At 42.7% G+C, this 25,991-nt stretch overlaps 1 protein-coding gene and 1 long non-coding RNA gene across 3 annotated transcripts in view; both read right to left on the bottom strand.

Annotated features, from left to right (window-relative positions):
• The window catches only part of LOC119489737 (kelch domain-containing protein 8B-like), a 201,741-nt gene that overhangs the window by 121,082 nt on the left and 54,668 nt on the right, over nucleotides 1–25,991 (bottom strand). The window lies entirely within an intron of this gene.
• Nucleotides 2,957–24,905, bottom strand: LOC119489740. Its single transcript, XR_005207246.1, has 4 exons — nucleotides 24,893–24,905; nucleotides 19,116–19,119; nucleotides 18,324–18,327; nucleotides 2,957–3,142 (listed from the first exon to the last, which is right to left on the bottom strand). It is a non-coding gene; the product is annotated as an uncharacterized LOC119489740 (long non-coding RNA).

Genomic DNA, 25,991 nt, shown 5'->3' with positions numbered 1-25,991 from the left:
TTTAAACTGCAGTTGACAAAATAATCTCAGCAGGAGTCCCTCAGCTCTTTCTTGTTCCAGTACTTTCAGCTCTGCCAGTACCACTGTATCCACCAACAATCCTTGACATTGAACCAGAGACAATAACAGACTAATAGAAATATCAGGTGACTGAAGCTGAGAGTAGCTTGGTCGTCCTTGCCCTGCTGTCCTCGGCTGTTTGTATTGTGATCGATACTGAGCCTCTCACCAAGAGGAAAGCCTCCACGTCTTTGAGGGACGACTCAGGTGGAAGTCTTAGCGGTGTGTACATGTGGTCACAGGGGCCACGGAAGGAGTCTGACTCGTGTTCATCATGAAACCTTTCCGCAGTCATTTTAAGAAGTCTGTGTGAGGATGTCGTCAATCATCCTCTCTGTTGTTGAGATAGAACCAGCTGACCTCCTCGACCTGATTTATCTCACCTGCATTATCAAAATGGATCCATCAGAGTTCCTCCGTCCTCCTCCTCCTCCTCCTCTCCCCTTCAATGCAACGCTGCCACACATTCATCAGCAGCTTGAGAGGTATCAGGTGTTGCCTTATCTCTCTTCGCGCCACTCATTTGAATTGCAAATTTCCTGAAAGAAAGAAAGTGAGAAGCAGAGCCGCTTTCTTCCGCAAAAGGGTATACGTGATAGGGTAGCGTGACGAGTCAGGAAAGGACACGTCATGATTGATTGGACACAATCGTTTTCAAAGGTCTCCGTTTCTACCCGTCCAGACTAAAACACAACCCCGGAGTTTTCAAATTGAAACGGCGCCATCAGCGTTTTCAAACGACTCCGTTTTAGGGGTTCTAAAACTGCAGAGTAGCGTGGACGCTCGGCATAAATGTAGCTAAAGTTATGCATTTTAAAACGAAAACGTATTAGTGTGGATGTAGCCTTGAACTCAAACCACCCACACAGTTCACATATCGGACCTCCTGTGGTGTCTTATTCAAACAGCTTCACTGTAATTCATCTGAAAACTAACAATCTGAATATTCATAGTATGCATGATGGTTCAGGGCGTAAGCTGTTACAGGCAAGTCTCTGTGTGTGTGTGTGTGTGTGTGTGTGTGTGTGTGTGTGTGTGCGTGTGTGTGTGTGTGTGTTACTCACTTTCATTAGTCAGTTATTTGTGGAGGCTGTGAAGAGAGTTGCTCTGCCACATCACCTGAGGGCTTCATGGATTGCAAAATATTATATAAGATACTGACATTTTTTTAGACACCCTGACTCTTATGCGCATGCATACACAAACATGCACACCTCCTTGTACACGCACATACATAACCATAACCATAGTGCAGCAGAACAGCAGTGTGAACGGCCTTTTATCTTTCCAACACACTGATCCACCAGGACTCCCTACATTATTCATCTGATTCGCTTCTCACAAGGTGAAAACTCATCCTCGCTGTTTTATCCATGCATGTAGTAGAACACACACACACACTGACTGACTCACTGGACTTTCTCCACTCTCTCGTACCATCTACCTTGAACATGCTCGGAGCGATCACAGATGGAGGGGGAGGAGTGAGAGCTGGCATTGCTGCTCCAAAATATATCGATCGCTTCAGCAGCTCCAGTTCAGTTCAGCTGCTCCGTATTTGTTGAATGTAAAACAGTAAAGAACATGCTGGTGTAAATAATGTATAAATTATTCTGTGATCTCTTAAAGATCATTTTTTGGGCTTTTTATGCCTTTTATTGAGAGTAGTGAAATGGGGAGAGAGAGGGGATGACAACGCAGAAAGGACCACAGGTCGGATTCGAACCCTGGGCCGCTGCAGCAAGGACTCGCCTATTTGATACATGGGGGCGCCCGCTCTACCCGGTGAGCTAACCGGCGCTATGTGATCTCATATCGATGTGGATTAAAATTTATGGAAGTGCGTTCGCCAGGCATGCTTTGGATTGGAGGCTAATTCACTGAATATCAACCTCACAAAATATTGTTGTTTTCTGTGATCTTAGTGAGTTTTTTATTATTTGAAACGCAGACATAAAAAAAAAATGGACCATGTTGTTCCTGAAAGGCATCTTGACCAATCGGGCCTGCTCGTGCCGCACAAAGACCTATAGATGCAACGTCAACTCAAAACCCAAACAACACCCAAAAGTCACTGCAGATAATGTTACAACAGACCGCCAGCAAACAACAGTACCGTTGATTTCATCTGCCACAAACAGGTCGGAGTCCTTACAGTCAGCACCTAAACTAACTACAGTTTGAGCTAGCTATGTGCAGGATCATTTGGCCCAGCAACCAATGGTAATTATAAAGAGTGTTAGTGGCCAAGATCTCAAAACCTAGCAAAATCAAACTACTTGTATTGCTAAATATCATGAAGCATGATTTAAAAATGTGGTTTTATAATATGAGTGAACTGACAGGTCTTTTAAGAACCTGGAGGACTTTGGTTCCAGGTTCTGCCTGGTGTGTCCATTGGGTTTTACAAACCATACCATTGCACATGTAAGGGATAACGTACAGCGAGCCGGTCATTGTTGTGAAAGAATCCCCGCGCTGGGGTGCAGCATCGCCCTGAAGGGGATTCTTTCACGACAATGACCCGCTAGCTGTACATTATCCTGCTTATTACACGGCTACTTACTGAAGAAATCAATATTTTCACACAAAAACGGTCCTCCAGAGTCTGACATCAGAGCTGCGCCCATAGCAACGGTCTGTTATACATAGCAACGGTCTGTTATACATAGCAACGGTCTGTTATACATAGCAGCAGTCTGTTATACATAGCAACGGTCTGTTATACATAGCAACGGTCTGTTATACATAGCAACGGTCTGCTATACATAGCAGCGGTCTGTTATACATAGCAGCGGTCTGTTATACATAGCAACGGTCTGTTATACATAGCAACGGTCTGCTATACATAGCAACGGTCTGCTATACATAGCAACGGTCTGCTATACATAGCAACGGTCTGCTATACATAGCAACGGTCTGTTATACGTAGCAACGGTCTGCTATACGTAGCAACGGTCTGTTATACGTAGCAACAGACTGCTATACATAGCAACGGTCTGTTATACATAGCAACGGTCTGTGATACATACCAACGGTCTGTGATACATAGCAACGGTCTGTTATACATAGCAACGGTCTGCTATAAAGAAATAACAGGCCGCAGAACGCCGTGACTGACCAATCAGAATCGAGTATTCAACACCGCCGTGTAATAAATGACATTAAAAAGGTTTAAAAAACTGTATGTGCTGTTCTCTAGGTGAGTTCAGTTGTGGGACATACAACCATAGAGAGAGCAACGATGGTGGAGCGAGCTATAGAATGAATGAAGAGAGGGAGCGGCGTTAGTGAAAACAAAGCTGTGAATCAGAGAAATTAAACGGTATTTTCTGATTCTTTCACAGCCATTACTTCTAAAGCATAAATAAACACAAAATTAACTCTTCACACCTCCTCACACCTCCTCACAACGCTGCAGGACGGAGCTGAGTTGGTGGATTTTGAATGAATACAGCAGAAGGGCAACTCCATCCTGTCCTCTCAGCGGTCAGACTGACACACCGATAGCAGCACACAGCAGAGGTAATTTTAGAGGTGCGTAATTTTTTTAATGATATCGCGATAATATCGTTATCGTGATATTTTTTGTCATGATAATCGTATTGAGAAAAATGTATGTCGTGACAGCCCTAATGTGAACTACAGCTGATGAAGGGGATGTGAAGGGAAGTGATGTGATGCAGTGATATGTGGACAGACAGTAAAATAAGTAACAACATTGGTTTGGTTTTCTGACATTAATCTGATGTGAATTTAATAGTGTGAGTTGGATACATCGAAAATGTAAAGAAATGCATACAGAAAAAAAACATGCACATGCTGCTGAATGTAAGATGTTGATGATGTCAAAATGTGAGTGTTGGATATCAACATTTTCTAAATGTTCACACAAAAGAAGCTTATTCGGCTGGTTTGGGTGGAGCTGAGCGATGTGAATAAATGTTACTAATAATATAAAATATGAGGAGCTCTCGGCCACTTTCATTTTGATCCAAAGTAGCTCTCAGAAGAGAAAAGGCTGGAGACCCCTGGTCTATACATTAGTTTTTAGAAAATGTGTATTTTACCTTTAAGCTGCTGTAGTGAAAGAGGCTAATTTATCAATAAAGAAAGGGTAATAGTTCTACTGAAAGAATGAATTAGTGTGCTGTGTAGACACCTTAGTTAGCTAGCTAGCACATACACCATCCAAACAATCAACTCTATCAGTAGACAACAATGATCAGTCAAATCCAACTAAATAAATCACGTGCATTTTCTTTGCGGAGACGTCTAAGTCATGAAGTGTATTTAAAAAAAGCAATTTAATAAATAGCCAATGTTACCGAGGAGCCAGAGAACTCTTTTACAGGTTTTCACACTCTGACATTGCCGTTATCCCTTGGAGGGATAAATGGATTTAGCTGATATATGAATAATAAAAGGATTAGATTATACATGGAGGAGATGGAGTAGGAGGAGGAGAGTTTGGAGATGAGAACCAATGAGTCAGAGTCAGACAGCATTAAGAGAGGGACAGTAGCTGATGTGAGTGTGTGGATGAGGGTAGAATATATCATCCTACCTCTATAGGTCCTTGGCCACTTAATAGGTGATCCGAGAGAGAGAGAGAAACGTCTTTGGCAAGCCAGAGAAAACATGAGCTGAATCACTAATGAACAGAGTCCCACCATATACTGTAGTACCCTCCAGTGGAGCAGACAGAAACCAGATAGGCTGGAACATGGAACGGTGCTGATGGGGGGAGAGCTCTGTCAAGGCTGGTTGTAAGTAAGCATGTTAAAAGAAATGTGAATTCTCCTCACTCTTTGTGTGAGGAAATACTAACTGGAAGTAGAAAAGTGCAGATCTCAGCCAGGTGTGTCTGCAACGACCATGGCTGAAATCTGTGACTGAACGAATACAAACGTGTTTTTCACCCCCACGTCTCATAGAACTCAAACAATGAAGCTGTCAATCTGTCACTTCAGACCTCCCTCCAAAGACACTCCCCCACAATTATCATTACGAACATTCACATATCATAATGAACGTGAACGGTAAACATGGTTAGACAGGTAGACAGGTAGACAGGTAGGTAGGTAGACAGGTTGGTAGGTAGACAGACAGGTAGACTGGTAGACTGGTAGACAGGTAGACAGATAGACAGGTGGGTAGGTAGTTAGGTAGGTAGGTAGGTAGGTAGGTAGGTAGGTAGGTAGGCAGGTAGACAGGCAGATAGGTAGACAGGTAGATAGGTAGACAGGTAGACAGGTAGACTGGTAGATAGGTAGACAGGTAGACAGGTAGACAGGTAGACAGGTAGGCAGGTAGGTAGGTAGGTAGACAGGCAGATAGGTAGACAGGTAGATAGGTAGACAGGTAGACAGGTAGGTAGACAGGTAGACAGGTATATAGGTAGATAGGTAGACAGGTAGATAGGTAGACAGGTAGACGGGTAGGTAGGTAGACAGGTATATAGGTAGACAGGTAGTAGACAGGTAGATAGCCCGTACAATCATTACATTCAGGCTGAATGAAATGATTGGACGGTTTATAACAGTCCTCTGACAGCCACAGATACCAGACTCCAGTTTTTTTCTTATTTTGTCAGATCATTTGATTTATTGATTGCTGTCAGGATGTAAAGAGAATGTTACCTAATATAACAAAAAATAACCATTACATTAGCGGTGTTAGCCAAACAAACCGCAGGACTCTGCTGCCCACCGGCTGTTAACTTTGAGTTTTAGACTGTTGTGTGGGCAAAACGAGCAATTTAAAAAAATCACCAGGGGCTCTGGGAAATGTTTTTGCTGTTTTCTGACATTTCATGGTCAAAATGATTAATCAAAAAAGATAATCTACAGATTTATTGATACTGAAAATAATAACCGTTACTTGCATGCTAATTGGAAAGATGACTATGAGCCAGACCTTATCCTTCAACATCAGTCTAACTTCACTAATTCATCATAACTAAATAATGGGAGCAAATCTCTGCAGACAGGTTCCAAGATCTGGTGGAAGAGTGGAAGTTGTTACAGACAGAGCACCAGTGTTAACCTGGATTGTGAAGGCCCGCCGTAGTCTATTTCATCCCACCACAGTTTCATAATGAACTCAAAATATTTTTTTCACTTCTCAACGGGTGCGCTGGCTGGCTCTCGCCAGACGCAGTTCTTCTGCGGTGGTGCAAGGCGATGCGACCGGCTGTATTTCGGCTCAGAAAGGCTTTCTGCCGGGCTGTAATCCAAACCATTTCTGACTCAAGAGCACCCTCCACCAAGGCACTGTATGCCAATTGATGGAAAATATTCTCGGAGTGGTGTAGAGTTCATGAGGAGGTACCTCAGAGTGCCTCTGTGCCAATAATACTGAGATTTCTGCAGTCTTTGCTGGAGAATAAACTCTCTCCTTCTACCTTAAGGGTCTATGTGGTTGCAATTTCAGCCATGCATGTTAGAGTAGATAACCAGACCGCGGGGTCTCACACTCAGGTGACACGGTTTCTTAAAGGAGCCCAGCGGCGGAACCCCCGGCAGGTTGTCAAGGTTGGTAGTTGTCATCCAGTGTTAAGCACTGCCCGTGGTGGTCAGGAAGAATGAAATAGAACGAGAGTTACATATGTAACTACAGTTCTATGACTGCTGGATGACCGTCAGAGTTCTCTGTCACTCGGAATCTTGGCTAGAAAATTCTGTAGAGACATCTTTGATGATGATGATGATGATGATGATGATACGCTACGTCATCCCAGGTCACACATGTGACTTTGTTGATATTAAATACTCGACCTGCGCGTGCACGAGATGGATAACATCCGGTGTTAAGCACTGCCTCTGGTGGTCATCCAGAATTCATAGAACCGTAGTTACATATGTAACTCTTGTTTTGCCTATTCTGTTCCCAGATCAGATCCTGTGGAATCGGACCTTTTACACTGTGGTCAAAGAAACTATTGTCCTGTTGTTGTTGTTGTTGTTGTTGTTGTCCTGACCTCAGTTAATATACAGACCTTGAATCAGGTTAGACAGATTAAATTAGAGTTCATTATTCTCATTCTTCATTGATCATTGTTATCTGTCACCCAACCTGCCCTGAGCAATAATGAGACTCTCATCCATATTTAGACCGTGTCATCAAGACAACAATGATACTCTGTTATCTAGCTCCCTATTATTATGCATGGGCTGCAAGAGGAGACGGAGCGATGGCCAGAGGCAGACGCAGGAGAAGAGATGGCATGAACAATGCTAAAAGTGTGAATGTTTAATTAGAGAGAAAAGAGGAAAGGGATAATAGGAAGAAGAAGAAGAAGAAGAAGAAGCAGAGCAGAGGAGGAAGAGCAAAAACATGATGAGAACTGACATGAGGAAGAGGACAGAGAACAGAATTGGACAAAGCCTTTGCTTTACAGGGTTCAGTCACAGCCACACTCCGTTTAAACAGGACAACTCCCTGCTTTTAGCGGTGCACTGATGCTCATTAGTAGTGAAAACACAAGTTGATCCAATTACTGAAAAGAACTCCCGAAACACAACAGATGAATTAGTGGGTAATGCAGAAACAAGTGTGGTAGCCAGAAGTTACCAGGAGCAGTAACATGTTTAAACGTGGCAGTATGACATTACCAGAGACAGACCAGCGATCATAGAACATTCTATGTGCTTCCTGTAAAAGTCCTTCTGGAAGACGCTTAAATCAAACATTCAAACATTCCTGTGACAGCATCAGCGGCCAAACTGCAGATGTAAAATCTGTTTGTGCATCTTAAGCACGTGTATGAGGAGCTGCCCCGCACATATTAACCCCTATATACCCCATATATTAACCCCTATATACCCCATATATTAACCCCTATATACCCCACATATTAACCCCTATATACCCCACATATTAACCCCTATATACCCCACATATTAACCCCTATATACCCCATATATTAACCCCTATATACCCCACATATTAACCCCTATATACCCCACATATTAACCCCTATATACCCCACATATTAACCCCTATATACCCCATATATTAACCCCTATATACCCCACATATTAACCCCTATATACCCCATATATTAACCCCTATATACCCCATATATTAACCCCTATATACCCCACATATTAACCCCTATATACCCCATATATTAACCCCTATATACCCCACATATTAACCCCTATATACCCCACATATTAACCCCTATATACCCCACATATTAACCCCTATATACCCCATATATTAACCCCTATATACCCCACATATTAACCCCTATATACCCCACATATTAACCCCTATATACCCCACATATTAAACCCTATATACCCCACATATTAACCTTTATATACCCCATATATTAACCTCTATATACCCCATATATTTACCCCTATATACCCTATATATTAACCTCTATATACGCCATATATGTACCCCTATATACCCCATATATTAATCCCTATATACCCCATATATTTACCCCTATATACCCCATATATTTACCCCTATATACCCCATATATTAACCCTTATATACTCCATATATTAACCCCTATATACCCCATATATTAACCCCTCGGCTTCGCTGCCCCTCACAACAACAGTGTGTAGGGTGTGTGGGTCACTGACTAGCTGGATGTTAACGTAGGCTGTGATCAAGTCTGAGGTGTTGGTGTTGGTGTTGGTGATGTGGTGAACATAGCGGTTAGAGCTGTCCACAAGACTGTCATCAGAAATACAGAAGGTTCCCCCTCACTTCTCCGTCTGTCCGTCTCCTCCTCAACTTTTAAATACACAAGTTATGTTCTCTTTTTTTGGCCTCTCAGCTATAGGACAACGTCTGTCTCTCTGTCTCTCTGTCCTCTATTTCTCTCTCTCTATTGTTTATTTTGCAGTGAGAGCACATAATTAAAACTAATTACACCAGAGTTAGCTAGAAGCTAATTAGCATCTGTTGTCCCTGGGCAGGAAGACAAAAAACAACCACATGACAATAAATAGACTACACAAAACAACACAATACATAAAAGTCCATCAGCAGGAGATAATAAATAGATCCAGCATAATAAATACAATAAATAATGTACAAAGCAATCATTGGTGGGGACTCGTTTGTGCTGACTTTAACCAAAGCTTGAAGCTGGTTTTAAACACTGCAGAGCTTCCTGAGTCTCCAACGTGTGTGGCTGTGGAATTCCACTTCCCCACGTCTTTAACCGAGTAAGTCTTTCTGGACTACAGTACCCAGTCACCTCTGGTGGATGCTCCTGTCCCAGTGGTCTGGAATACAGTACCCAGTCACCCCTGGTGGATTTTCATGTCCCAGTGGTCTGGATTACAGTACCTAGTCTCCCCTGGTGGATGTTCCCGTCCCAGTGGCCTGGACTACAGTACCCGGTCACACCTGGTAGGTGCTCCCGTCCCAGTGGTCTGGACTACAGTTCCCAGTCACCCATGGCAGATGCTCTTGTCCCAGTGGTCTGGACTACAGTACCCAGTCACCCCTGGTGGATGTTCCCGTCCCAGTGGTCTGGACTACAGTACCCGGTCACCCCTGGTGGATGCTCCCATCCCAGTGGTCTGGACTACAGTACTCAGTCACCCCTGGTGGGTGCTCCCATCCCAGTGGTCTGGACTATAGTACCCAGTCACCCCTGGTGGGTGCTCCCATCCCAGTGGTCTGGACTACAGTACCCAGTCACCCCTGGTAGGTACTCCCGTCCCAGTGGTCTGGACTACAGTACCCAGTCACTCCTGGTGGGTGCTCCCATCCCAGTGGTCTGGACTACAGTACCCAGTCACCCCTGGTAGGTGCTCCCGTCCCAGTGGTCTGGACTACAGTACCCAGTCACCCCCGGTGGGTGCTCCCATCCCAGTGGTGTGGATTACAGTACCCAGTCACTCAGTCTGGATGTAGAAACTGATAGAAGTGCTTTATTTGCCAACCTAAAGGTCTATATTATTATACATTTTATTATAAAGCACAGCGTGTCCTCAGAATCGCTGCCCCCCTACACAGCCAACTGCTGTCTGTACTCCTAATGTCTGGCTTTCTCTCATTCTTTTACCGTTTCCTGCAGGGCTCGCTGCCAGTCCTCTTTGTCAAACAACTGCTGCTGGCAACTGCAGCACCAGTCAACTAGAAAGAAAAGAGACTTGAATTCCATCATAATATATATATATATATTTATTTATTTATTTATATATATATATGTATATACTGTATATACATATGTATAGGTACAGTACATATGAATGTACTGTACCTGCATGGATTCATCTAGCATTCATCAAACTGAATCAAAAGCTGTTAAGAGTTCAAATAAATATACTTTTGTCTCCTACTGCCTACATGTGTCTCATGTTTTTACTTTGCATCTCATTTCTGTCTTTCACTCTTCTCCAGCTCTGTTTCCCTGCATCCCTTCTTTCCTCTACAGAAAGTGGGTGTTGTTGTTTAATGCCGTCAGATTTCACACTGTCAGCTCTCGTTTGTGTAGGTCTTCCTCTGTAATCATCCCCTCTCTGAGCTTCTAATGAAAGCCTCCACAGGGCTCCAGGCTTCCCCTGGTAAAGCGTTTTCGCTGAGAGGATGAGGCGCTAACGCTGGAGGCTACGGTAAACGGAGAGAGTATCATCAGACACCAGGCTTCCAGCAGAAGTAATCCTGGCTTCAACATTTAAGAGTCAGCACCTCAGTGTTTGGCCTAAGCCCCGTTCGTCTAGACTTATAGCTGTGCTGGGTCAGAGTTTCACTGTGAAGGCTCAACTTCTCTCCTCTTAAAAGGACATCAGCACTCAGATAATCTAAAGCCGTTATTCATCATCAGCCTGTGATGTTCTTCAGCTCCTCCACAACTTATTTTCTCTCCTACTATTTTAGCCTTATCCACTTTTGATCTGTTGCTCTCATCTTCCTCAATTCCTGAGTATCTGTAGACAAAAGAAGGATCTCGTTGAACGTTTATATGTGAAGGTGGAGCGAGCAATAGCACAACTGATACTGATAAGTGTGAGGGTGTTTTTCCAGTTGAGAAGCACTCTGTCTGCATATCTCTGCCTCTTCTGCAGTGGATTTCTCAATGATGAGTCTAGAAAGAACGTTTCACACAAGACATATTTTCTGAGTTGCTGACCCCAAAACTTTCAATTTACTGTTAATGTTTTAAGGATGGCTCGATACTGCTTCTTCATGTCCGATATACTGATACCGATACCGCTACTTGAGTATCTGCCGATACCGATATCAATTTGATGATCTTTTTCCATCTTTTAAACAACCAAGCTGTTATATAATATACAGGTATTTGTATGCAATTAACAAATGCAACAAAAAACAGACTCAAAATCACAAAATACATTAACAATCAACCCGGTCTCACTCCCAACTCGTCAAATACCACCGTTTGGGCAGCGCCCCTCAGTACCAGAAACCAACGCACGGAGGCGCCCTTTAGCAACAGTAAGTGACGAACTGGGCTTTCAACTAACTCCAATGTAAACCCACGTAGCATTAATAGCGTGAGAGTCTGTTCAGGGCGGGAGGGGAGGTGGAGGTGGAGGTGGAGGTGGAGGGTTCAAACAAAAAGTAACGTTGACTTATTTTGTCAGGTCAGTCTTTAGTCACGTGACTCATCGGTATCGTTAGTCATGTGAGTCACTAATCAGTAAAGTTATCATCAACCCCGACCGTTTCCTAATCCTGGCTAATAGGTTGTTTTGCCTAAACCTAACTTCCTGTGAAAATGGAAGTTTATTTTGAAAGGACACTATGCATGTAATGAGTGTATATTACCGCGCTGTCCCTGGTCCGTCCAACAGTAACCCTAGAGAGTACCCCGTGGGTCGGTCTCTGATGCCGAGGGGGCGCTGACCAAGTGGCGGTATTTGATGAGTTGGGAGTGAGAATGTGTTGTAACAATAACTGTTTTAGTCTTTATTAGAGATACACCGATGTTAAGAGAGAGAGAAAGCTAGATTCAGGGCGTGTTTATCCTAGCTTAGCATACAGACTGGACAGAGCCAGGCTAGCTGACTACAGCTCTTTAGTTGAAGCAACTTTTGAAGGAAGAAATATCAAATTCTACCTCTTATAGGGATGCTAATTTTGAAAAATGTTCTTAACCGATAACCAACCCTCGTTAACCGATTATTAACCGTTAACCGACAAGATTTGTGCCTCACATGCAGCGGTGTACCAGCTGCAGGAGCACAACAGATATTAGTTGACGGGAGTCTCCAGTTCACCGTCCGGGAGCGTTAACTTAGCAGCTACGATGCTGCGTGTAGTGTCGCCGACATGCAGACACTTTCCCAGTAAAAGTCTCCACCGCACATTTAGTTTAGTTTAGCAGGTTGTCAGCTGTGTGTCTGCCCGGCGTTACTTTAGCGAGTGGCCAACAGTGTGTGTTTTTGTGCTACGTTAGCAGCTCTAGCATTGCTGGAGGCTTCGTGCTCGCCACCGCACACGTAGTCTGAGTAACTTTAGCAAGTGACCAACAGACCGTGTGTGTGTGTTGGCGGTGAGTGTGAGGTTGTTGGTGGCGTTCTAGCTGTGATCGTAGGTGTAGCAGTGTGTCTACAGTTTGTTTGTCGGTGAATAAATGCTACGAAACTACAACTCCTCCACTCCACTCAAGCGAGCCGGAGACCGGAGCCAACTTCCTGTATCCTGCAACTCCGGCTCCGCCTCTTAAGGTGGACTGTTAAGGTGGACCAGCTTTTCTCCTTAAACTGATGAGCCGCTCCTCTGAGCCGCTCAGCTTTTGAGTTAATTATTAATATTTCTTTTAACCGTTTTAACCGATAGCGTTAATCAGTTAAAATGCTTAATGTCGGTTAACGGTTAAACGGTTAATTATGGACATCCCTAACCTTTTACAACTGAAAAGTTCTCGGTCTGGCTACCATTAGCTTATAATGGCTAATGTTAGCCAACTCTAGACAGGCACTGCTGTGCGACAAGCATTACTAAGTCATGTCACTGACTTTACGACTCTGCACTATGCTTTGTGCTATTGTTAAACTACATATCCACTATGTATCCTACAGTATATATTAGCATTTAGCATCTTGTCGGCTAATTGTCATTGGTGGCCACAGTGGCTGGCTGCTGAGATTTATATCAATCTTCAATATTCTAATCTTATTCTTGGAAAGACAGCAAAAAGAGAAAAAAGAGTGTGTTTAGCACATTTGCTATGTACTGTATAAAGCAAATGTGCTAAACACACGCGTAATATTTTTGCTGAATAACAGCCACTGAACCCACAAATGCAGATTACTAGAAAATAAAAACTAGAGTAAGAGAAGCACAAGTAGCATGTAGAAGCGTCATTAGGCGACCTGAATCAGTAATGTCAGTTATACATATAAAATATATATAAAATTAGCCACCATAAGCTTGTGGTCATATAAGACCAAGTCCGGCTGCATTATTATGATTTCATCCCTTAATTTGTAGAGGAAGAATGTGTTGTTTCATCTTTCTAAATGACATACAGTAATCCCGTTTGTGTTCCTCAGGAGTTTGTTCTGCTGCTCTGAACAGAGAGAACAGACGAACACAGAAGATCAGAATCGGTGAGTCGAAAGTAAATGCAGATGTTCCTTTCAGCTGCATGGCTCTCATAATCAGTGACACAGTACTGAATGAGACATGAAATGCAGAAACTCCAGCTTATGCCCTCTAGCAGAACATCTCGCTTCAGCTCAGCCGGGCCACACTATCAGAGGCTCCTGTCATCAGAGAGACGCACACCTAGAATAGAAACCACTGTGCTCAGCGCTGTGGACTTAGGGCTTTCCTGCGGAGCATGAAAAGCAAAAAAGTTTGAAACTTTGTTCCGAGCACAAGTCTCATTTTTTAAAGTTCACTGAAACGAAAAGCCTTCTCGGGCTAAACAGCCTCAGTACTGCATGAATGCAAAGTCTCCACAGACAAATGACACTTTGATGTCATTATCTCAGGCTTTTCTGCTCTCATGGATAGAAGCCTCTCAGAGAGAAATCCTTTTTAGAAGAAGACCATTCTTAAAGGTTGCATGTTTGCACAAACACCCCAAGGAACTGTTCATTTTGAGTTTTTAATGCTGAGATACTGAGATGTGAACAAGCTGCTCATCCAGTGAGCGTCTCCAGATAATCTGAACGGAGGTGTCTTTGTGTGTTTGTGGGAGTGAGTGAAACACAGCCATTGTTTTTAATGAAGACAAACAGAATATGTAACCAAAGTAAAGTACACACACATATATACACACTAAACACACAAAGTACAAATGCGTGCACACACACACAAACACACACTATAGATAATTAGCCCCTGGGTGAGCCTAAGTCAGCTCATTTGAAGCTAAATGAAAAGAGATCTCAAAAATGTGTACGATTGTGTGTGTGTGTGTGTGTGTGTGTGTGTGTGTGTACTTGTTTTCAACACAAATTATGACAATTCTATGATAACACACCTTCAATACCAGGACGCTCGGAAAAATTAGGACATTTTTGACGTCCTCATTTTTCTGAGGCTCACCTCAGTGTTCTAGAGCCTCCGTAGCATTAAAATCAGGTCTGACCAAAATATAGCCTTAGACAAAACCTCAACAGATGGATGTATTCGTAGAAGCATAACTCGGAAATACTTTGATTCCCACGTCTCTAGGACCTTGGGGAAGGCACGTACCCATTTGTCACATTTTTTTCAAAAGTCCTGATATTATCTATAAACACGTATGTTTGTGCTTGTGTGTGTGTGTGTGTGTGCGCGCGCGCGTGCGCGCGTGCGTGTGTAAGTACGTGCATGCCTTTGTCTGTCTGTGTGTGTGTCATTTCAGAAATTGCCAATAGTTGTGCTAATTTAAACTCTTTGCAGTGACATGAGGAACACAACACACGTCACGAGCTAGCTGCAGCCGGCTACGGTTAGCAGAAGCTAAACTATTAGCAACATTTTCTCTCCATCTCTGAAACACTTCGTCCATATTGTCCGACTCTCTTCTTTAGAAGTCCGTCTTCCCTTTCTGGGTTGCTTTGCAGTGAAGGCAGCTGTTGCCAATACTGGAATAGCAACTTTTCCGTCAGGATGTTCCGCCGTTGAATCAGGCTTTCACTATCTGAAGGGACGTGCACGCGCATCTGCATGTGTAGAACAGCTAACAGGAATGCGCTCTCTCTGAAATGACCAGTGATTGGTCAAAGTCTTCCGTCATAGGCTAGCCTTTCTAAAGCCTGAAAACAGAGTCATGAGGAGGTGCAGAAGTCTAATAAGGTTTTCTCCAAACACACATGCTAACTCGGTTTGACCCGGCACGGCATGGATTTGCATCTCCAATACAACAGGACTACCTGCTTGAAGGTGTGTTTCACCACGCTCAGCTTTTGAGTTAATTATTAACATTTCTTTTAACCGTTTTAACCGATAGCGTTAATCGGTTAAAATGAAACAAAACCAAAGAAAATTCCTAGTGTATACCTCTTACACCTGGCAATAAACACCATTCTGATTCTGATTCTGATTCTGATGATAATGTCGGTTACAGGTTAAACGGTTAATTATGGACATCCCTAGTTGTGATTGGTCAAATGTGAATGATCAATACTACTCAGACTACAAACGAAAACCAGAACGCTTCTGGTACCAAAATCTGGTCCCGTTGCCTCCGGATCCTCCATGTGAATGATTCTGTTTAGAGAGGTTATACGTGTTCCAAACCATTCAGTCCACAAAAATGCAATATGAGACATAACTGGGTCAGCTCAGGTACCTGGTGGAGATGAAGGTCTGATGAAGGTCAGCAGAGGAAAGTGTGGGGGAGAATGGAGCTTTTTGATTTGACAAAGTTCCAGTCTACTGCCTGTATGAGAATAATGAAATGAAAGTGTAATTTACTGACAAAGACAGCTGTTTTGTGTTGCAAAACACAGATTTGTCTCCACACAGGATGCACACAGAAGGCATGAGAGGGGTTTCTTTTCATACCACTGCAATAAATATCCATTTAAAAATGCACAAAGGCACAGGAGGTGATCAGTGGAGCAGGTCTGGTAGCAAACTCCAGCACTGTAACCGACAGCTATACCGAGAACCTTTGAGGAGACGCACTGAGAACTTGTTAGATAACCCTGCACAATAGCTACCTGAATTTCCTTTGCAAGAGCAACTGTTTGATTCACAGAAACTGCTGATAAAGATAGAGAGTGTGTGCTGAGGAATCTGTCCTGCTGTGTCCTCCAGCACTTCTTTACCTTGTTAACACAGAGAGGTAGAGACGGAATCTGAAATGGCATCAGTGTTGATAAAAGAAAGCTCTCGAAACCCTGGAAGGACGTCTCTTATCCCTCCTCCTTCAAGGAGTTCTGTTATTTTACTACTACTGAAGGTATTTACCACTTTGATATTTACTGTGTTTACAGGACAATAATTACACATACTGTACCGAGAATAATCACAGTAAAGTCAGGCGGAGCTCCATGACCTGACAGCCTGGAAACACCAGGAACGTCAGCAGCCCGTGGCGGCTGCGTTACCTGTTGTTTTTTATTTCGGCGTTCGTGTTAACAGGTTAAAGCAGCCACACTGCCCGCATGAGACGCACGTCTCAGCTGCGTCTCTTCTAGAGAATAGAGGTCTCGCCTATTTTGACGCGTGCCACGCGTGTCTCACAGCAGCAACAGACAGTGAAGGTGATCTATTGACTCTATATTAACATCATACCAGCAAGATTACTACAGTTTTGATGTCTATCTGTAGAATATGTTACGGAGATGAAAAAAAAGTAAAGATTTATTTTTAAATCAACACTTCCTGCTTTCATTTAAAAATAAAAGCCCTCAAGCGTTTTTTTCTGTTGACAGAATTCCTTCATTTGTTAACACAAGGCTTTTATTCTGAATTATGGACAGTGTTCTAGAACATGCAGTGACTTGGAGAGCTCCATGAATTGATAAAGTATGGGGTTAAATCAACACTTCCTGCTTTCATTTCGAAATAAAAGCCCTCAAGCGTTTTTTCTGTAAACAGAATTCCTTCATTTCTTAACACAAGGCTTTAATTCTGAAATATGTGCAGGACAGTGTTGTAGAACATGCAGTGACTTGGAGAGCTCCATCAATGAATATAGTATGGAGTTTTAATTGTGGATTATTACTATTATTTACAAATTACCACACGTTTCTTAAACTTTCTCGGCCTAAAATAAATATAAATGATATTCATAATGAAATGAAATGGCCATTAAAAGGCAAACTCTATATAGAAAGAAAGGGCTGACAGCAGCAGCAGAAATGCAGCAGATATCCAGCTGAAATGCAGCTGGTGTGAACGCCCGTCGCGTGAATCACGCAGCCACCACGCCACGCAGCCGCCACACGCTCCTGATGTTCCTGGTGTGTCCGAGGCTTTAGTCCTCTCCAATCACAAAGTGACCCAAACTCAGCAGATCATCACATCACAGAGGACATTACAGCAGACTGTGATGCTCCGGCAGCCCATAAACCAGGTCACCGCAGGTTGTTCAAGGAAAGATGTGGACGTCTCTATAGGAAGTTGGGATGAAGAATCATACATTTTTAATTAAGTTCTAAGAATCGGAGGCGTCTGCTGTAAAACACGCCGCAGTATCAGAGCGGAGTGTTCCCTGTGATTTTGTTAGTAACTGACTTCACACTCTCCTCCACCACTCTGAAGCCATGACAGCATGCCTTTCTCTTCTTCCTTGTAGAAACATACTTCATATCTTTGGGAGCTTGGCAGCTCTGCAGAACAGTTCTTTTTCAGTCAGGCAGCGAGCAGGCCACCTGACAGACAGAGTGACTGATGACGAAGGAGAGGGCAGCGGGCCGAGGGAAGAAGGAAATTACACTCATCAGTGCAGTGTGAGGATGACACTTCAGAGTCACGCTACAGCAGCAATTAAAATGCTGGCTCGGCATGAAGAGGACTAAAATCTAGATGTTCTAAGGGAGCAGTGGGGGGGTGCATTTATTATACACATGTTTCATGAAGCCAGAGAACGAGAGATATGTGTTTCACGCTTCGCCGATACATGAAGTGAAGTGGAAGAGGTGAGAGGGGAAAGACAACATGAAGAGGCAAAACTCGAATCAAAGAAACACTCAAAGTGGGCCAACGTTTGAGCAGAGAGACGGAGGACTTCATCTGGGATTAATGATGGAGGATGGAGAGAACGGGAGGATAAGAGAGAGAAATCTACACACATACAGTACATGGTGTTCACTTCACTACAAGCAACACACACACACACACATACACACACACACACACACAACTAATCTGCTCCTCTGATGAGTCTAAAAACAAACACAGCGCTCACACACTTGTTGCCAAGAAACAGCAATGATGCCTCGTCAGTCTACTCTGAAAGAGAGAGAGAGAGAGAGAGAGATAAAAGAGGAGAGGAGAGGAGGGGAGACAAGTCAATCATCAGACCACCATCTGAAAGACACACACAGGTTCATCCCAGAGCACAATGTGTGAACGTTGGCTGAAAGCACGTCCCAACACATGCTCATTACACACACTGTACACACACTGAACACACACACATACACACACTGTATATATTATAACAGTATATAAGAGCTTATACATTTCTAACCCTTTTTATGCAAAGAAGAGAAAAACAACAGGCCAGAAACATCATCGCTGCCGAGCTACAGTAACACCAGATGTTCATGTGCTGCCATTAATCCTGCTAACAAAACAATGGTTGATTCATCATTCAGTGGACTGACAGGTTAATTAACTCTTCAATATGTCAGCGAGGACGGCAGCAACTTGAGCCCAGAGAGAGGACACGTTATCCCCACATCATCTACATGCACGTACCAACTGATCAACATATCAGAAGGGATTTACAGTCATTCCTAGTCTGCATCTTTTTCTCGGGGTTAGGTCAAATTCTTTCAATTAACTTAATTATAATTTGATTCAATAATTTGATTAAGTCTATTACAATCTCAATAATGCTATATACATTAAAAGATCATTCTGCCATTTAAAGTGGATATAAAGATGATCCCAGGCTCACGGCACAGTAAACACTGTGTGTCTTCCTACACACATCTAGTCCTGACAGCTTGACAGGATGGTGGGAGGATGTCAACACTATAGGCACTCAGAGTGGGGGCGTCCTGCTGGATCAGTGGTCCGGAGCACATGTCATGTCTCTGGTTAGGATCTAGCCGAGGAGCTTCATCTCTGATGTCCTCTCCAACGATAAGAAACGAAGCGTAAGTAGCAGAGCTGTTCTACAATAAATCTCTAATAAGTCTCCTGTTAACACAGCGTTACAGTGCTGAACCGATAATCACCACACCAAACTGTCTAATGCAGTGGTTCTCAAACTTTTTTCACCAAGTACCACCTCAGAAAATATTTGTCTCTCCAAGTACCACCATTATGACCGATGTTAAAATACGGTAGCGTAGGCCTACCCTATTCAGCAATGCACAGTTCACGCAGGAGGCAAATTTATTCCTAATAAGAATATTACTTATTGTTGACTTTTGTCAGCCACAGCCACGCTGTACAAAGAGGTAGCACTAAAACTGGCACTTAAACTCTTCCACACAACTCTCATACTACGCATGGGCAGCCTCTCACACTAGGCCTGCACCATATGAGGAACATCTGCAATGTCCGATAACACTGTTCAATATTGCAATGACGATATGACTTGCGATAAATAAACAAATATTGAAGTGTGCATATTAGACATATACATATACTGTATTTAAAATATAACTAGGCTAAATGTTGTTTCTAGAGCAGCAACAGTAATGTTTATAACAGCAAAGTCACCATATCAACTCCTTAATATCTCACTGGAAACAAATCTATGTTCATAAAATAAATCATATTCCTGACATGAAAATACTAAGTGAAGTTTATAAAGACTGGAGAACACAGACATCAGTCAGTATCAGTCCTTCCTCCTGTCCTCCTGTCCTCTGTCCTCCTGTCCTCTGTCCTCCGTCCTCCTCCCTCTGTCCTCCTCCCTCTGTCCTCCTGTCCTCCTGTCCTCCTGTCCTCTGTCCTCTGTCCTCCTCCCTCTGCTGCAGGTAACATTAGGGCTGATAGAGGGCAGAGGGGCTGTTTGGTTTCAGCCAGCTGATGAGTGTACAAGTAAGATATGTGACAAACTAGCCTAAATAGTGAGACTACACAGCCTACTGCCAGCTTTAGTTTCAGTCTTGTGTAGCTGAGGGTTACACTGCTACTTTATGAAGATAATAAATTAATAACACGGAGGCTCACTCTGCAACGCATCACCGCTTCACACCTTCCGTTCCTTCACAATAAACTCCCCGGACACTGAACACTGGATCACTGCTCACTAGAGGGAACTAAAGTCATTCACAACTCAACTAAATAACTTACACGTGATTACAGTGAGCTGTTAGCCGCCGAGCTAACGCGCAGTGCCTGTCTAAAGCGGCGGTGGACGAGAGACAGCAGACAGAGCAGATTGAAACGTCGCTTTCCTACATGTTTAACCGTTTCATCATGTTTATGCTTGTGGAACAGGTGGAATGATAACGTGTCTTGGCTTTACACTTGCAAAGTTTTATTGAACTTACAGTAACGAGTAGTTGTATCTGTCTCCACCGCGGCCTCTCTGATCAGCTGTTAACAGACTGACTGCGTTGTGTGTTGATGTGAGTGGAGAGCTCCGACTGCAGCAGAGGAGAAGATGCAGCGTTAACCATCCCTTGATATAATGATTTTTCTTATTCATCGTGTTCCAGACAGCCTTTTACAATGTGTACATCACGCATATTCATATGATAACGATGAAAATATGATTTATGGGTCGGCCCTATTTGTTATTAATTTTTTTTTAAATATTTCATTGATTCCTCCACATACAGAGAGCTCGCGTACCACGTACCACAGTTTGAGAACCACTGGTCTAATGTGTTGAAACATCTTCAATCCTACGCTGCAGATGACAAAAACTCTGGATGAAGGTGAAGCTGTTGACTAACTTTGTAAAATGCCTTTTACTACGATAAGCAGTCAGAGGCGTCGCCCGTTAACTTCAACAACTAAACTAACGGAGGCACCACCAAGACATGGAAACACATGACTAGTACTGCATGGTTCAGGATGAGGGCTACGGAGGTTGCATTCAGATTGAGTTGAAAGTTCTACCTGTTAGTTCTCATTCATTCAAGTTAACAACACTCAAAGCGTAACATCCTGCTATCAGGGGGGTCAAAGGGTACACTACAGCCACACCAGCTCTGTGAGCCTGCCTGAGGATGACAAAGTCAGAATGCTCACTTGCTCTCAGTGACAATGTTAAAATGCTGATGTTTAGCAGATATAATGTTCACAATGTTCACCATCTTAGTTTAGCATGTTAGCATGCTAGCATTTGCTAATTAGCACTAAACACTAAGTGTAGCTGAAGCTGATGGGAGGTCATTAGTTTGCAGATCATGAACCAAATAAGATGTGATGCTACAGGAAATGAAAAGGATCACAAATGTGGTTACAGTTCATGAATGTTTGACCATGCATGCCTGTATAACATGTCATGGATCGATATCTAATAGTAGAAGAGCATCCAAGGGGGGATCTTTCCTTTATTTGTTTCAGATCAAAAAGATAAAAATTGATGTAATGTTACATAACTTATTAGTATGTTAATCTATTTAGAATCAAATAAACACGTAAGAAAAACAAAGCATCTACTTTTACAGATTTTGTAGGTGCAGTTGCCGGCTGATGCATTTAGTATTGACGTCAACGTGCAACTAACATACAGTAAGTGCTTCCTTGTCAGTGAAAGTATACACATCACATCTTCTCTTTGGTACATCCCCACTGTCACCTCTACATCCTCAGTTTAAATTCAGTGGACACTTTGCATGTCACAACCTGAGTAGCCTTAGGTTTTTTATTATTATTTAAATGAAGCAACGGGGTTTGAAAGCCACTTTTTTCACGTTGTGTCCAACCAGCCTCATCGCTGCTCTGCTCCTCCATCACCCTCACACCCAATCTCATTTAAACTCTGGATCCCTCAGGCAACTACAACTGCAGCACCTTCACCTCATTCAGCTGCAGGCAAACTTTCTTACATGTCGCTGTAGACTGGGTTCTGGATAATGGTTTCTCAAAGGTTCTGGTCCAGATCCCTGAGTTTAGCCAGGCATGGTAACTGTAACACTACATAGATTACAGGGAAGTATAGTGTGATCTAAGTATTGTCTTGTCCAGGTTCTCTTGTATTTATACTAACAGCTAATGGTGGCCAATAACTATCAAGCAGTATACTGCAATCAAGGTGCCACACGTGCACAAATACACACACATAAACACACCACACACAGTGGTCATATCGTGGTCATTTGTCACACAGATGTCAGGAGGCATCAGAAAATAACATAACATGAACAATTGTTCTGTTTCCACAATAACAATGCTGCAGAGTTTTCCTGTTGGGTGACACATTTTAATATTAACATGCACAACAGCAGACGTAATCCTCATCAACTAACACCGGCTACTGTGGTGTTTACTGCTGCTGGTGATTATCAACTACACCACATCTCTTCTTCAACTGGAAAAAGTGAGGATGGAACAAATGATTTGAATAGTACGAGGTGTCTCGTGTGTATTTATATGTCCCTGTTCACACTAGAGGCGCTAAGAGGACAAACACACTCTGGTGTATCTCTTCACCCAACATGAAAACATGAGCACATGAGCTCTACTTTAATGGGAGTTTGTCTTTAACGAGTGTGACAGCATCCACGTAGGGAAGTGTTCTGACTGCAGGGCTTCAGAGCACAACTCTTCTGCTGCACTAGTATCTAGTCCCGTCTCCACGCTCACTAGAACTACAACGCACCGCCGACTGCACTGTTCACAAAAAACACTGCTCTGTTTGGTAAATATATACTATTATATACCACTAATATATACTATACATAAACAGCCTTCACTGAGTCCCATCCCCATAACCAGGGGTCTGCAACCTGCGGCTCCAGAGCCACATGTGGCTCTTTAGCCCCTCTCCAGTGGCTCCCTGTGGATTTTTAAAAATGGAAATGAATAACTGTACATTTTCATTTTCATTTATCATTGTTGTAGGTCTATGGTATGACGGTACGACGGAGTATTAGGGTCACATTAAGGGGAAAAAAATTATCTGAGATTTCAAGAATAAAGTCATAATATTACGAGAAAAAAAGTCATAATATTATGAATATTAATTTTTTTCTCGTAAAGTTATAACTTTATTCTCGTAATTTTACGACTTTTTTCTCGTAAAGTTATGACTTTATTCTGGAAATCTCAGATGTTTTTTCCCTCAATGTGACCCTAATACTCCGTAGTACATTTGCTCTTTGGCCCTCACAGCATTAGACTTATATATTATATACTTAAACTATAAACTGTGTTACCTTCATCACAATGATCAGATGTTATGCGGCTTCAGACAGATTTTCTTTTTTTTTTGCATAAAATGGCTCTTTTGATATTTAAGGTTGCTGACCCCTGCCCATGACATACTGTTGCTACTCCTCTCAAGCTTTGTGTTTACGGTGATAACGGGGAAAATTTACCATCAAGATTTTTCTGTGGAGCAATAGGTCCGACTCAGAGGAGTGGCTCGACTCTTTAGGGAGAAAAGCTGGTCCACCTTAACAGCCTACCTTAAGAGGCGGAGCCAGAGTTGCAGGATACAGGAAGTTGGAGGAGTTGTAGTTTCGTAGCATTTATTCACCGACAAATAAACTGTACACACACTGCTACACTTACATTCACAGCTAGAACGCCACCAACAACCTCACACTCACCGCCAACACACACACACGGACACTCGTTAAAGTTACGTTGAGCTGACAGACTGTATGTGTGTGGCGGCGGCGGCGAGCAAGAAGCCTCCGGCAATGCTAGAGCTGCTAACGTAGCACAAATACACCCTCTGTTTATCGGTAAATCGCTATCGTTAATCCGGGCAGACAGAGTGTCGTTACGCCGGGCAGACACACAGCTGACAACCTGCTAAACTAAACTAAATGTGCGGTGGAGACTTTTACTGGGAAAGTGGCTGCTTGTCCGCGACACTACACGCAGCATTGTAGCTGCTAAGTTAACGCTCCCGGACGGTGAACTGGGTCCTCAGTTGTCTGTTGTGCTCCTGCAGCTGGCGTGAGGCACAAATCTTGTCGGTTAACGGCTAATAATCGGTTAACGAGGGTCGGTTATCGGTTAAGAACATTTTTCAAAATGAGCAACCCTATACATGATATTATGGTAAAAGACTGAGACCGCATTCTCACCAGGTGAAGTGTTTGTAGAAGACATAAAGGAGCAGCAGGGTAGCCTGTTATAGGACAGCAGAATGAGAAAACATGTAGGATCAGACTTCATTTGTTCTACTATAACCCTATTTATGTCCTACAGTAGATGCTAGTAAAACATTAGATATCATATTTCACTTTTATTGCTACAAGAGAAAAGGTCTTTGAGTTTGTCTCGGGTTGCTGTACAGAACCACTACCGTTAGCCTGACCTGGTATATAGTGAACCTGTGCCTGTCAGCAGTGGGCGAGTTAGCGAGACGTGCCAAAGTTTGTAGCTTACGTTACAGCGGATAAGTTCATAGTAACGGTTGCTAAGCGCTGATTGGACAGTTGTTGTCTGAGAAATGTGAATCCACTGTTGTCTATTTTTAAATTTCCTTGAGTTTTACAGCTTTCTAGTTTAAAACCTTGACTGTAATTACATAAAACCCATTTAATCCAACATGTAATGCTTGATGTGGACTGAAAACAACATCCCATAAATACTGTAACTGACCTGCGTTACACTCAACAGCAACGTCTGTTTTGTTTTACCTTGTGTATGAAATACAGTATAAAAATGCATATGAGAGAAATATCCCCTCACTTAGTCTCTATTACCTTTAAAGGTCATATTGACTCCTCAGTTTATCAAGTCAGCACTCAACAGCCTGCAGCCCGACATGTAAACACAGGAAACTGCAGCCAAGAACCATTTCAACACGGCATCTGACTTCTGTTCATCATCAGCTCTCAGTCTTCTATCAGTGTCATATCTGGCTATGTACATACAGTATATGCTGTAGATCTTTTCCCCTATTATGGCCTGTTATTGCTTAATTTTCTTGTTTCCTTGGTCCCACTCTTCTCTCTTCTCTCTTCCTCACGACTCTCCTCTCCTCTGTGCGAGTACACAGCCTCAGACAGGCTGCACACGCCTGGAGGACTAGCCTTACGTCCTGGATGTTTATTCAGCGGAGGAGGACCGCGTGACGACCGGCTCTTCTACACAAGCTATGTTTGACATTCAGCTGAAGCACGTGAGGTAGTACTCACACACACACACACACACAGATACCACAGTAGACTTGTACAAACACACACATACAACAGATTGACCATCGACACAGGGTCTGAAATTAACTTTTTTCACTTCCTGCCACTGTGACAGACAAGTATTTTTTTTTGTCTGCCACTCAGAAATTTTATCTGCCACTTTTGAAATCCATGTGCTAAGCTAAGGAATACGATTTTAGATCTGAAGTCATTCAATGTTTGATATATTTTACACAAAAAACATTATATGCGCTGTAAATTACAGTGTTCGAATTACACTGTGGAGGGAGGGTAGTGTACACAGTACTGTACTGTACTTCTCTATAGTGGTTATTTGCATGAATACACACAATTCAAACGATTATGATTATTTAAATATTTGCTTTGATTAAAAAAAATCTTGTTAAGTCTTTATGAAGTTAAACAGGTCATAATTCTCTCTCTAATATCTATTTTATATTGATGTGAAAACATCTCCTTCAAACAACTGGATTTATTCAAGTTTCTCACCAAAAACTTAATTTTACGAGATTACATTTGAACACATCATGATAACGTTGTATTTACCTTCACCCA

Source organism: Sebastes umbrosus, chromosome 6, assembly GCF_015220745.1.
Source record: "Sebastes umbrosus isolate fSebUmb1 chromosome 6, fSebUmb1.pri, whole genome shotgun sequence".
Taxonomy (NCBI): Eukaryota; Metazoa; Chordata; class Actinopteri; order Perciformes; family Sebastidae; genus Sebastes; species Sebastes umbrosus.
The sequence above is the reverse complement of the archived record's forward strand: the minus strand, read 5'-3'. Positions and strand labels throughout refer to the sequence as shown.